This window comes from Nomascus leucogenys, chromosome 3, assembly GCF_006542625.1.
Source record: "Nomascus leucogenys isolate Asia chromosome 3, Asia_NLE_v1, whole genome shotgun sequence".
Taxonomy (NCBI): domain Eukaryota; kingdom Metazoa; phylum Chordata; class Mammalia; order Primates; family Hylobatidae; genus Nomascus; species Nomascus leucogenys.
Genome location: NC_044383.1, coordinates 106,182,969 through 106,193,453, shown reverse-complemented (window position 1 = coordinate 106,193,453; position 10,485 = coordinate 106,182,969).

Below are 10,485 nucleotides of genomic sequence, written 5' to 3'. Positions count from 1 at the left end.
TAAAGAAAGAAAAATCCTGAAATCTATGCTGAAGTATTATAATTTGATCCATGCTGATTTTTATACAATAACAAAAGATACTTCTAGGATATTCTTGGCTATGGTTCCTCTAAATACCAGACTTGAGCCCAAGAAGCCTACAACTTTCTTTTAAAAAATTATGCTTATTGATATGACCTTGAAAAAAAAAACTAACAGAATTAATCTTAACACAAGCTGGATTACACCTGGAGCTAAACTGATAAAACAACTGAGTAATATGGAGTGACTACAATGGATTAATGTTAATATGTTACTATCAGTGCATAATATCTAGGGCACATACTGTATGTACAGTATTTGGTTGTTCTAGCTTTGAGAGTAAAGCCTCCTTGAGAGTGAATAATCTACTGTTATATCATTAACATCTTTAACATCAGTTTGCTTATAGAGTTAGACATCTCCTTATTCTACCTTAGCTTCTTAAAATTCTGATTCGGTACAAATAGACTCTAGATAGCTATACCAAAGAAAGGAAATTAGAAAAGTTATATCTTTCACCAGAATCTAAATCATACATTTAATAAGCACAACTTGTACTAATAGGTAAGTAGCCAATAACACTGCCACCACTGCTTGAGGGAAAATTCAAATTCAGTCTAGATTTGTCCCACAGGTGATTAGCTAACAATATTAAGTGTGCTTATGGGTAAATTTAGTTAAAGTTTTACTCTATAATCTTGGAAACTACTTCTAGAGAAACATTCCATGAGAAATCTATCTTCCAATGATCTTCTAATGATAAAATTCTAGCAAAATATTGTAAATTGTGTCAGTTGAAACCACCTTAAAATAAATGACAAGACAAAGAATCTATTACATTTTTGCAGGATAACGGTTAAGACTAGTGTGGTCCTATAAAATATCTGAATCATGAACATCACAAAATTATTTTATTATATATGCCTTAAAATTGTGAAACTATTTTTCTAAGATTACAAGTTAAATAGCTTTTTTGACTTCTAATAAAATTTGTGTTATTCCCAGTTTTAAAAAAAATGCTTAAATTTAGAAATAATAGGAGATTTATTTTGCAACATGCAGTTTTCTTAGAGATAAACATTCAACTGAAGGAAGAGGCCAAAAATACAAGGTTCTTTTTTTTCATTGCCATACCTATCAGGAATAAATCACCAGAAAAAAAAAATCTTTACACAAAGGTGTATCTCAGCAGCCCACATGGCAAGAGAATAAATAGCTATTTACTTAACTTTCAGAATTTAGAGTTCGTTGACCCCAAAAACATACCAATGAAATTACATTTGAATAATTAATTTTAGTAATAATGTGGCAATGCAGTGTAATCAGGATGAACTGATACTAATTTCAATTTTTTAGCAAAAAGGCTATAGGCCTCAGATCCAGACCCACGTGGACTGAAATCATGTCTACTAGCTTTGCAACTTGTAGTGACCTGGTCCCCTCCTGCTTCCACACATCTTAGAGCTAACAGTGACAACGATATTTTAACAACTCCCTAATGATGTAGGGGACTATAGCTGAGCTACAGCACACTTCTTCTGAGTAATGTGAGGACATAAAGAGATTTGATAAGACCTTATGCTCAGAAAATCTTTATGAAACTCTGCCCTGCTGAAAGTTAATTCAGCTTGATTATGCTCATTCTGGGACAGTACACTTGGCCTATTAATTTTTAGGTATACAAATAATATTTTTCAGATATATAAAAGAACAAAGGAAGCTGTATTCATGATGTAGTGTAAGGAGCCAGAGAAGTTTTCCATTTCTCCTTCATTTTAAAATAAGCATGTGCAAGGCTGACTTCTCCATAATGAGATTAGTTTGAGAAATTGTTAAATGTTCTCATTTTCCTGCCAAAGAGCCCTCAGAAATTCACAGCTCATTAGAACCTTCATAGTAGTTAATAAACAAAGCTTGGTATTATTACCTAATTAAAATATATCTCATTTCAACATTTTATTGCTCACTATTAAGATTCTTCTGCTACAGAGGTTACATAAAAAATATTATTCTTCTTTCTTTTAATTGCAAGTTTCACAGAGTAGTTCTTTTATACCAAAACACATAGAAATTACAGAAGGAAAGTCATGTCACCCAATCCAAGTTCATTTAAATAAGCTCTGAAACAATATTCTGAAAGCAAGTTTATCTAGGAAATCGACATCAGCATTTCTACTTTAATAGTTGTTTCCATCATATGCTACTGAGTCACAAATACCAATAAGAATTTAAATTTAAAATCCATCTATTAGGGCATTTTCTATATCCTTATTAATCTTTCACTAAAATATCTTGACGTAGTGGAAGGAGCATTAGAAGGGGAACCTGGATGCTAGTCCTCATTCTGTCAGCTTCTGCTAGTGCAACTCAGGAAAATCTACTCATTTTCTTTGTACCCCATTTTCTCTCCTTTAAAAAGTGGTTACAACAATACCTGCCCTGAATACCTCACATGATACTTACAAGGATAAAATGGATTGAACTCATACAAAATTTAATATATTTTTTTTATTTTATAGGCATTTCTTCTTACTGCTGTAAGGTGGTATAATGGGCCCTACTAGAACCCCTAGGAGACAAGGTCCTAGTGATTAAGTGAGAGTACATGCTTCAGGGAGGTCAAATAAGTGAAAACAGAAAAGTGTTTATTGAATTTGGTAGGTTTTTACCTTTATAAAAGAAGTTCAGTCTCAAGAATTAAAGTGGAGGGAGAGTCTATGAGCGAATATTCACCATGAATATATGAAAGTGATCTTGACAAGCCAAGTTATAGGATGGATGCTCTAATAGCATAAACATCAAAATAGAAAAAACTCTTACATTAGAATGTGGGAGGGAGGAAAGCATTAGGGAGCAAAGAGAACACTGCTCTTACTTCCAAGATCCATACACGTATGTTAGTAGAGACTACATGAGCAGCCTCAACGTGGGATTGCTCTAGGAGGTGTGTTATAGGTTCCATTTGAAGCAAAGAGGGGGAAAAAGAAGGATTTTCTCAACAGCCTAAGAACAGCGTAGAGATTATTTCTAATGGAAGGAAGAGATGAATGGGCAAATGAATTGAGGGAGAGGAAATAGTGGGTATAAGAGAGAAAAACAGATAACCTGAGTTTTGAGTACTGGTAATAAACAGTGGGCTGAAACGGTCTCAGATTTCTGAAGTGGATGCTGTAGCTTTGAGGCTGTGACTGTGAGGCTGCAGATGCTTTCAGAGGCTTAGTGTTATGAGAAGCCAGAAGCCCTGAAAGGAGAGTCCTTAAGGACCCACACAGGCTGAGGACCCATGTACTGCTGGGAATGTGTGAAACATGCATACAATTCTGACTCTGAGTTCCTCATTAAATATTAGTCAAAGGTTAAAAGGGTGCCCCTGAGGAACCCCAGTCAAAGGGATAGGGAATGTAGGATCAAGTGTTCTCTATACTCTAACAAAGTGGGCGACGTAGAAGTACCCAGTAGGCAAAAGATGCCTGGCCTCCCAGTGGGTTAGCTGTGACCCAGAATTATGGAAATTTCTGCTTAGAAGAGCATATTGATCTGAGAAGATCATGGCTGATTTGTTTTTAAATGTTGACGTTTAATTATTTAAAGATTTTCTGACTTTTCAGTTCTAACAGTGCTCTTCTATAAATAGATAAAAGTGACAAAAGGAGGCCGGGCGCAGTGGCTCACGCTTGTAATCCCAGCACTTTGGGAGGCCGAGGCGGGCGGATCACGAGGTCAGGAGATCGAGACCACGGTGAAACCCCGTCTCTACTAAAAATACAAAAAAAAATTAGCCGGGCATGCTGGCGGGCGCCTGTAGTCCCAGCTACTCGGAGAGGCTGAGGCAGGAGAATGGCGTGAACCCGGGAGGCGGAGCTTGCAGTGAGCCGAGATTGCGCCATTGCACTCCAGCCTGGGCGACAGAGCGAGACTCCATCTCAAAAAAAAAAAGACAAAAGGAAAAAAGTATAAATATAAAATCATAAACTTCCTAGACCATATTCTTTTCATAAGTTGAAACTCATCTTTAAACCAAGGCTTTATGTTATTGTTTTTTTTTTCAAGTCCATGATAATATGATATTTGCCTAGAGCAATGTTCTCAATCCTGGGCAGAGAGTTTATATCAGAAATTGCCTAGAGAACTTTTTAAAACTACATCTTTTTTCTCTACCCTGAAAGTGTATTAAAATGGTACATGTCTGGTGGTGGGTGGGGGAAGACATTGCTAATGAGGAGCCTAGATTAAGCAGGCCATTGAAATTTATGTTGAAGAAATTCTCTGGGTGATTCTAATAATCTCCATCTTCATTCTCACCCCATCCCACCCCTAAAAACCACTAGCCTAAATGAAGTCAAATTCCTAAATGACAACCTTGCTCAAAAACAGGGAAATCTGTGGGGTTAATGCAACCAGCAGAACACTAAGATTGCAGTTAGGAAAACCAATCCATGTCATAGTTCCAATTTCATAACTATTAGCCATACAATCCCAAACAAGTCATTTTTTGCATGTATAGCTTCATGGTCCTCGGCTTTAAATTGATTGTTTTTAAGTAAACAGTCTTTAAGTTTCAACGATAGCATGAGATGGTTCCCTTTCTATTTTTTTCACCAATCATTTCATGTAAGTTCCTTCAGATAATCTCTACGAAACTTGGTGATTTCTTCAGAACAACAAAAAATGATAATGTAAAGGACCTTTCTACAAAATAGTTCAAAACTTTCTCAAATATTAAGTAATTATGAGGAAATTTTTATTTAAGGGAGAAGTCAAACAACCCTGAATAATCTCCAAAGTGAAATCAACATCTGGGGCTCAAAGTCATGATTCTGCTTATTGAGCCTTAGATTATCTACCTGAAATTTGCACCCATGATTAAACCAGTACCGACATACTACCCTCTTCTTTTTTTTTTAATATTTAAGTAGGCTTCAATTTTTCATGCAAAAGGGAAATAAAAAATGTGTGAATAATCTAGAATCCTAATTATAACTACTAACTCTATCTTCCTCCACTTAAAATGTATTGCTAAAATGTAAAAGACTGCTCTGATCCTTGTTCTTTGTTCAAAATACTAATGAAAGGTGAGGGTGTGATACACACAGGAGGAAGAAAAGGAATAAGGAATCAAATTCCACGTAACAGTGTGTCTTAAGGACCTTCTTTTCTTTTCTTTTCTTATTTTCTTCTTTTTTTGACAAAGTCTTGCTCTGTCACTGAGGCTGAAGTGCAATGGCACAATCATAGCTTGCTGCAGCCTCGATTTCTCCATCTCAAGCCATCCTCCCACCTCAGCCCCGTAAGTAGCTAGGACTACAGGCATACACCTCCACACCTGGCTAATTTTTTAAATTTTTTGTAGAGATGAGGTCTCATTATGTTGCCTAGGCTAGTCTCAAACTCTAGAGCTCAAACAATCCTTTCACTTAACCTCCCAAAGTGTTGGAATTACAGGCATGAGCCACCATAACCAACTTAAAGACCTATTTTTACAACTGAAATTTAATGAATACGTGGTGTGCAAAATGTTTTCATTTGAATGAACCACAAAAGAAGTTTGTGTTTACTTTGATATCTGGAAACTAAAGTACACACTCTTAAAAGGGGCAGTAATTCTAAATTCTACCTCAGGTACCTTACTACATGGTCAGAAACTATAGACTTTCAGTCATTCAAAATATCTTTAGAACATCTAAAACATTGTCTGCCAATTAAAAGACGAACTAAGATATACATTTGGCAATAGAGTGAAGCTTTAAAAATATCTGTTTTTTAATATTTTAAAAAACATTGAAGACTCTAGGAAAACACGTCTATTTATATGGTTATTATTCTTAGACATGAAAAAGAATAAATTTAAACTGTATTTCATATTTGTATATATTAATATGTATACACACAGATACATTCTACATAAGAGAAAGCAACCATATATACTGTTTTATGTGTGGTTGAAGCTCCCAGATGAAGGTGGTCTGAGGAGGATCAGAGATCCAGCACAGAACAACATGCCTCTAATCAAATACTTGAAAGGAGATGCTCTCAGGTATATCAGAGACATTGTTCTGTATGGCCTGAGAAATAAACCAATGAATGTGTTATACCTATGAGGAAATAAATTTCGACTCAAAAAATTATATTAATTACAGAAATTGGAGCTCATCAAATGTGAAAAAATGGAATAGGACTGATTCCAAATTATTCTTACTTCTCTCTACCTATAAGGTCTGTGCTCGGTTTGAATTAATTTTATAATTAACAAAAAATAAATTTTTAAATAAATGAAATAATAGAATGAACTATCATGAAAAATAATGTTTCCTACTACCATCATGATTTTACATAAATAGGTTGAATGACTAATTGTAAAAAATCTTTAAAAAAAATGATTCTTGCTTGTCAAGAGGTAAGGTGAAAATGATTCCTGTTTGTCAACTGGCCATCCTGCTTTGTCTGCCACTATGTTGATTTTAGCTCTGAAAGTTCTACATCCTTAGAAATCCCTCAGTTCTGGAAAAGCTCAAATTGTTGGCCACCCTACTTGAGTACATGGTTGAACTAGACAGCTAAAAGGCAATGGTCACATACAAATGAAGCTGGCCATGCCAGCTGTCACATAAGAACTGCCAACCAAAGTAGATGCAAAGAGTCATTACTGCCAAAAATTCCTGCTGTGTGGCAGCTAGGGGCCTGAAGGAATCAGAGAGCACTCCCCACACTGTAGCATTTGCCTTTAGATTTTACTGCTGCTTTATTCCAGACAATTCAGTTCTGTTCAGCATTAATTGACATGGTCTATGAATTTAATCAAGACATTTCCCTGCTAAATCCCTCCAATGACTTCCCATTGCCCTTTGTATACAGTCCAATATCATTAGCAAGGCATCCAAGAAAGGCCTTCTATCATCTGGTCCCTGATTTCCTTTCCAGTCTCACCTACTGTCACATTGTCAGTTTGCTGTAATCCAGTAACCTTGATTATCTCTCCATTCATCTGATATACTGCACCTTGTAATTCAGCATCTTTAATGATGCGATGTGGCCCCCACCCCCCATCTTTTGGCCTAGATAACTCCTTCCTATTCTTCCTGTTGGCTCCACTTCATGGACATCTCTCCTGACCTGTTCAAACCATGACAATAGTAAGTTCCCCTTTTCTGCTTACCTAGTATCTTGTTCATTCTCTTCGTAACATTTTGTTTTAATGGTAATAATTTTTCATATTAAATATATTTTAGGCCGGGCGCAGTGGCTCACGCTTGTAATCCCAGCACTTTGGGAGGCCGAGGCAGGCGGATCACGAGGTCAGGAGATCGAGACCACGGTGAAACCCCGTCTCTACTAAAAAATACAAAAAAATTAGCCGGACGTGGTGGCGGGTGCCTGTAGTCCCAGCTACTCGGAGAGGCTGAGGCAGGAGAATGGCATGAACCCGGGAGGCGGAGCTTGCAGTGAGCCAAGATCACGCCACTGCACTCCAGCCTGGGCGACAGAGCGAGACTCCGTCTCAAAAAAATAAAATAAAATAAAATAAATAAATATATTTGAATCGTGTGTCTCCTTCATTATACAGAAGAGTCTATGAAGGCAGGGATAATGTCTGTCTTATTCTTTGCTATAATCTGAGCACAAGCTGGGATGTTGAACCAACATGGTCACTATATTGTGGAGCTCAAGCTATAGAGTGGTTGATCTAACATCACATGATACTAGAGCCAATTCAAAAAATCCAAGCCTTGGTTCCTGAAGCTATGAGAAGCCTGTGATTTAGAATTAATAATTCTAACTCCTGTTGCAACAAAATAAGATGTATTCCTGAAATCCCAGCCAAAATTCTTAATGCATATTCCCAGGGAGGTGGTGCTAATTAAGTGTCATAATATTTAGTACTCTACTTCCTTTGGAAGTAACTTCTATTTGCTGGTCTGGGAACTCAACTACTCCTTTAATTATTGCATTCTCCAAGTCCTCTTCAATAAATACAAAAGAACTTTAGAAGAATAAAGTCATCTGTAATTTGGAAATTGTCTATATAGCGTCCTCTGAATTCATCATGATTTATTATTTAATGTCATTATATAAGCATAAATTACTCCAATTTAAAGTAGAGGTCATTTGAAATATTTTTATGGTTATTAAGACTAGCAACATATATCTAATTCTGAAAAGTGTAAGAAGCCAAATTCCTGTAAAATTCTATTTATAAGCTTTGAATGTTTACAATTTTATGGTTTCAAATGTTTATGAAGTTGTTTCAAAATTTTTTTGCCTTAAACCATTTTTTCAATTTACTGATGATGTGGTTTATTAAAAACCCGATAATTGAATTTCACCAGAAGAGACTATGAAATACTACAGTATATTTATCGTGAAGGCATAAAATAGTTTAAGTCCTTTCAGATAATACTGCCATATAGAAAATTATTTTTTATTGTTGGAGAGTTTTAAAGTTTTTTTTTTTTAATGTGGTTATTAGGTCAAATATGACCATGGGAAATTCTGCATCTAATAAAGGTTTTAAAACCACATTTGCTTAATAGAAATAAAGAATTTTACCTACTGAATCACACAGTCTCTAGTACTTGTTTGCACTTTTATTAATAAACTATGCACTATGAGAACATTTTGTTGAAAGAAAAACAATACTGGATTATCTAAACAACCTTAACATAAATATGAATTTAAAGTCTCTTTTCAGGCCAGGCACGGTAGCTCATGCCTGTAATCCCAGCACTTTGGGATGCCGAAACAGGGATCACTGAAGGTCGGGAGTTTGAAACCAGCCTGGCCAATATGGTGGAACACGGACTCTACTAAAAATACAAAAGAAAAATAAAATTACCTGGGCCTGGTGGCATGCGTGTAATCTCAGCTACTCAGGAGATGAGGCAGGAGAATTGCTTGAACTTGGAGGCAGAGGTTGCAGCGAGCTGAGATGGCGCCACTGCACTCCAGCCTGGGTGACAGAGCAAGACTCTGTCTCAAAAAAAATAACCAAATAAAAACAAAGTTTCTTTTCAAAAAATTTAGTTCAGATTTTAGCCACGTTTTTCTTCACTACCACTATATTATGTCATGTGGCTATCATTTTATAAATAAAAATGTATTAGGCCATCATAGTCATTTATTTGCCATAGGGACAAAAAAGAGAGAGAATCTATGACCCCACAAAGCTTACAGAATGAAATAAAATTACAGAAATGTCAACATATTAGATATTTGAGATTTGTTCTAAGGAGTTCTTGAGTACAAATAAGTAACCCAGCTACTTACCATAGCCTGAGGAAAGGGCAATTTCAGACCATTAAATACTTTCCACAGCTCAACCCAAATATAAACCTATCCCAGCAATGTCTGAGAATCCAAAACTGCTTTTCTCATACACTTCCCAAGATCCTAGAAAAGCCCTGACAAGAGCTTTTCTCCAACTTTGACATCACCCTCCTAGCAGTGCAAAATGGAATTCAACTAGGAAGGGAAAGCTTTTGGCCTTCCTTTGTATATCACTGTGCCTCTCTTCCCACTCATACTTTGTTATCCATTCATACACTCACTTCTACCAGGCATTTATTCAGCAAACATGTACCTATTGTTTCCAAGGCAGCTTATAAGCATTGAAGACATAAGATAACACATGCTGTTTGTCCTTGGAGAACTTTCAATACAAAAGGGTCCACGGATAGGAAAGAGATAATTGCACCATATGAAAAGTGTTAAGATAGACTGTGGACAAGTGCCTAGCAAAGCAGAGAATGAGGTCCCCTCAGTCAAATTCAGGGAATTAGAGGATTTCTTAGGAGCTGTGATACTTTTACAGGGTTTTGAAAAATAAGTAGAAATTAAACAGAGGAAAGTGAGGACAAAGGTGTTTTATGAATAGGAATTAATATACACAACATCCAGGAGAAACAAAAGGGCATGCTGCTTTCAGAAAAATTTAAGTATTTGTTTATGCTAAGAGCAATGAAAATTTGGGAAAGACCAGTAGGAGACAAAACTAAAGAGGCAGCAAGAGATTACAATGGGCCTGCATGTCAGGCTAAGGCATCTAAATATTACGATAAAAACTATGAAAATCAATTGGTTTTAAGCAGAGGAATGGCACAATCACAGTTAATTTTTGGAAAGATTACTCTGACAGCAGTGTGGAGAATGAACTAGAAGAGCTCCAAATAAACATTAGGAGACCGGTTAAGATAATTCTGCTATAATCCAGGCAAAAATAACAACAATCACAGTAACTAACATTTATGAAGCACACATTATATGCTGGATTCTATTCTTAATGATTTTATATGCCTTAGCTTGCTCAGTTCCACTATCACCCTACAAGTCAGGTCACGTTCTTATTTTTACTTTAAATATTATTCAACTTTAAAAAGATAACTTGTCAAGGCCCACATAATTAGTAAGCAGCTGAACTATGATTTGAACTTAGGTCTATCTAGCCTGGAATTTCATCACCATGCTCTAGGA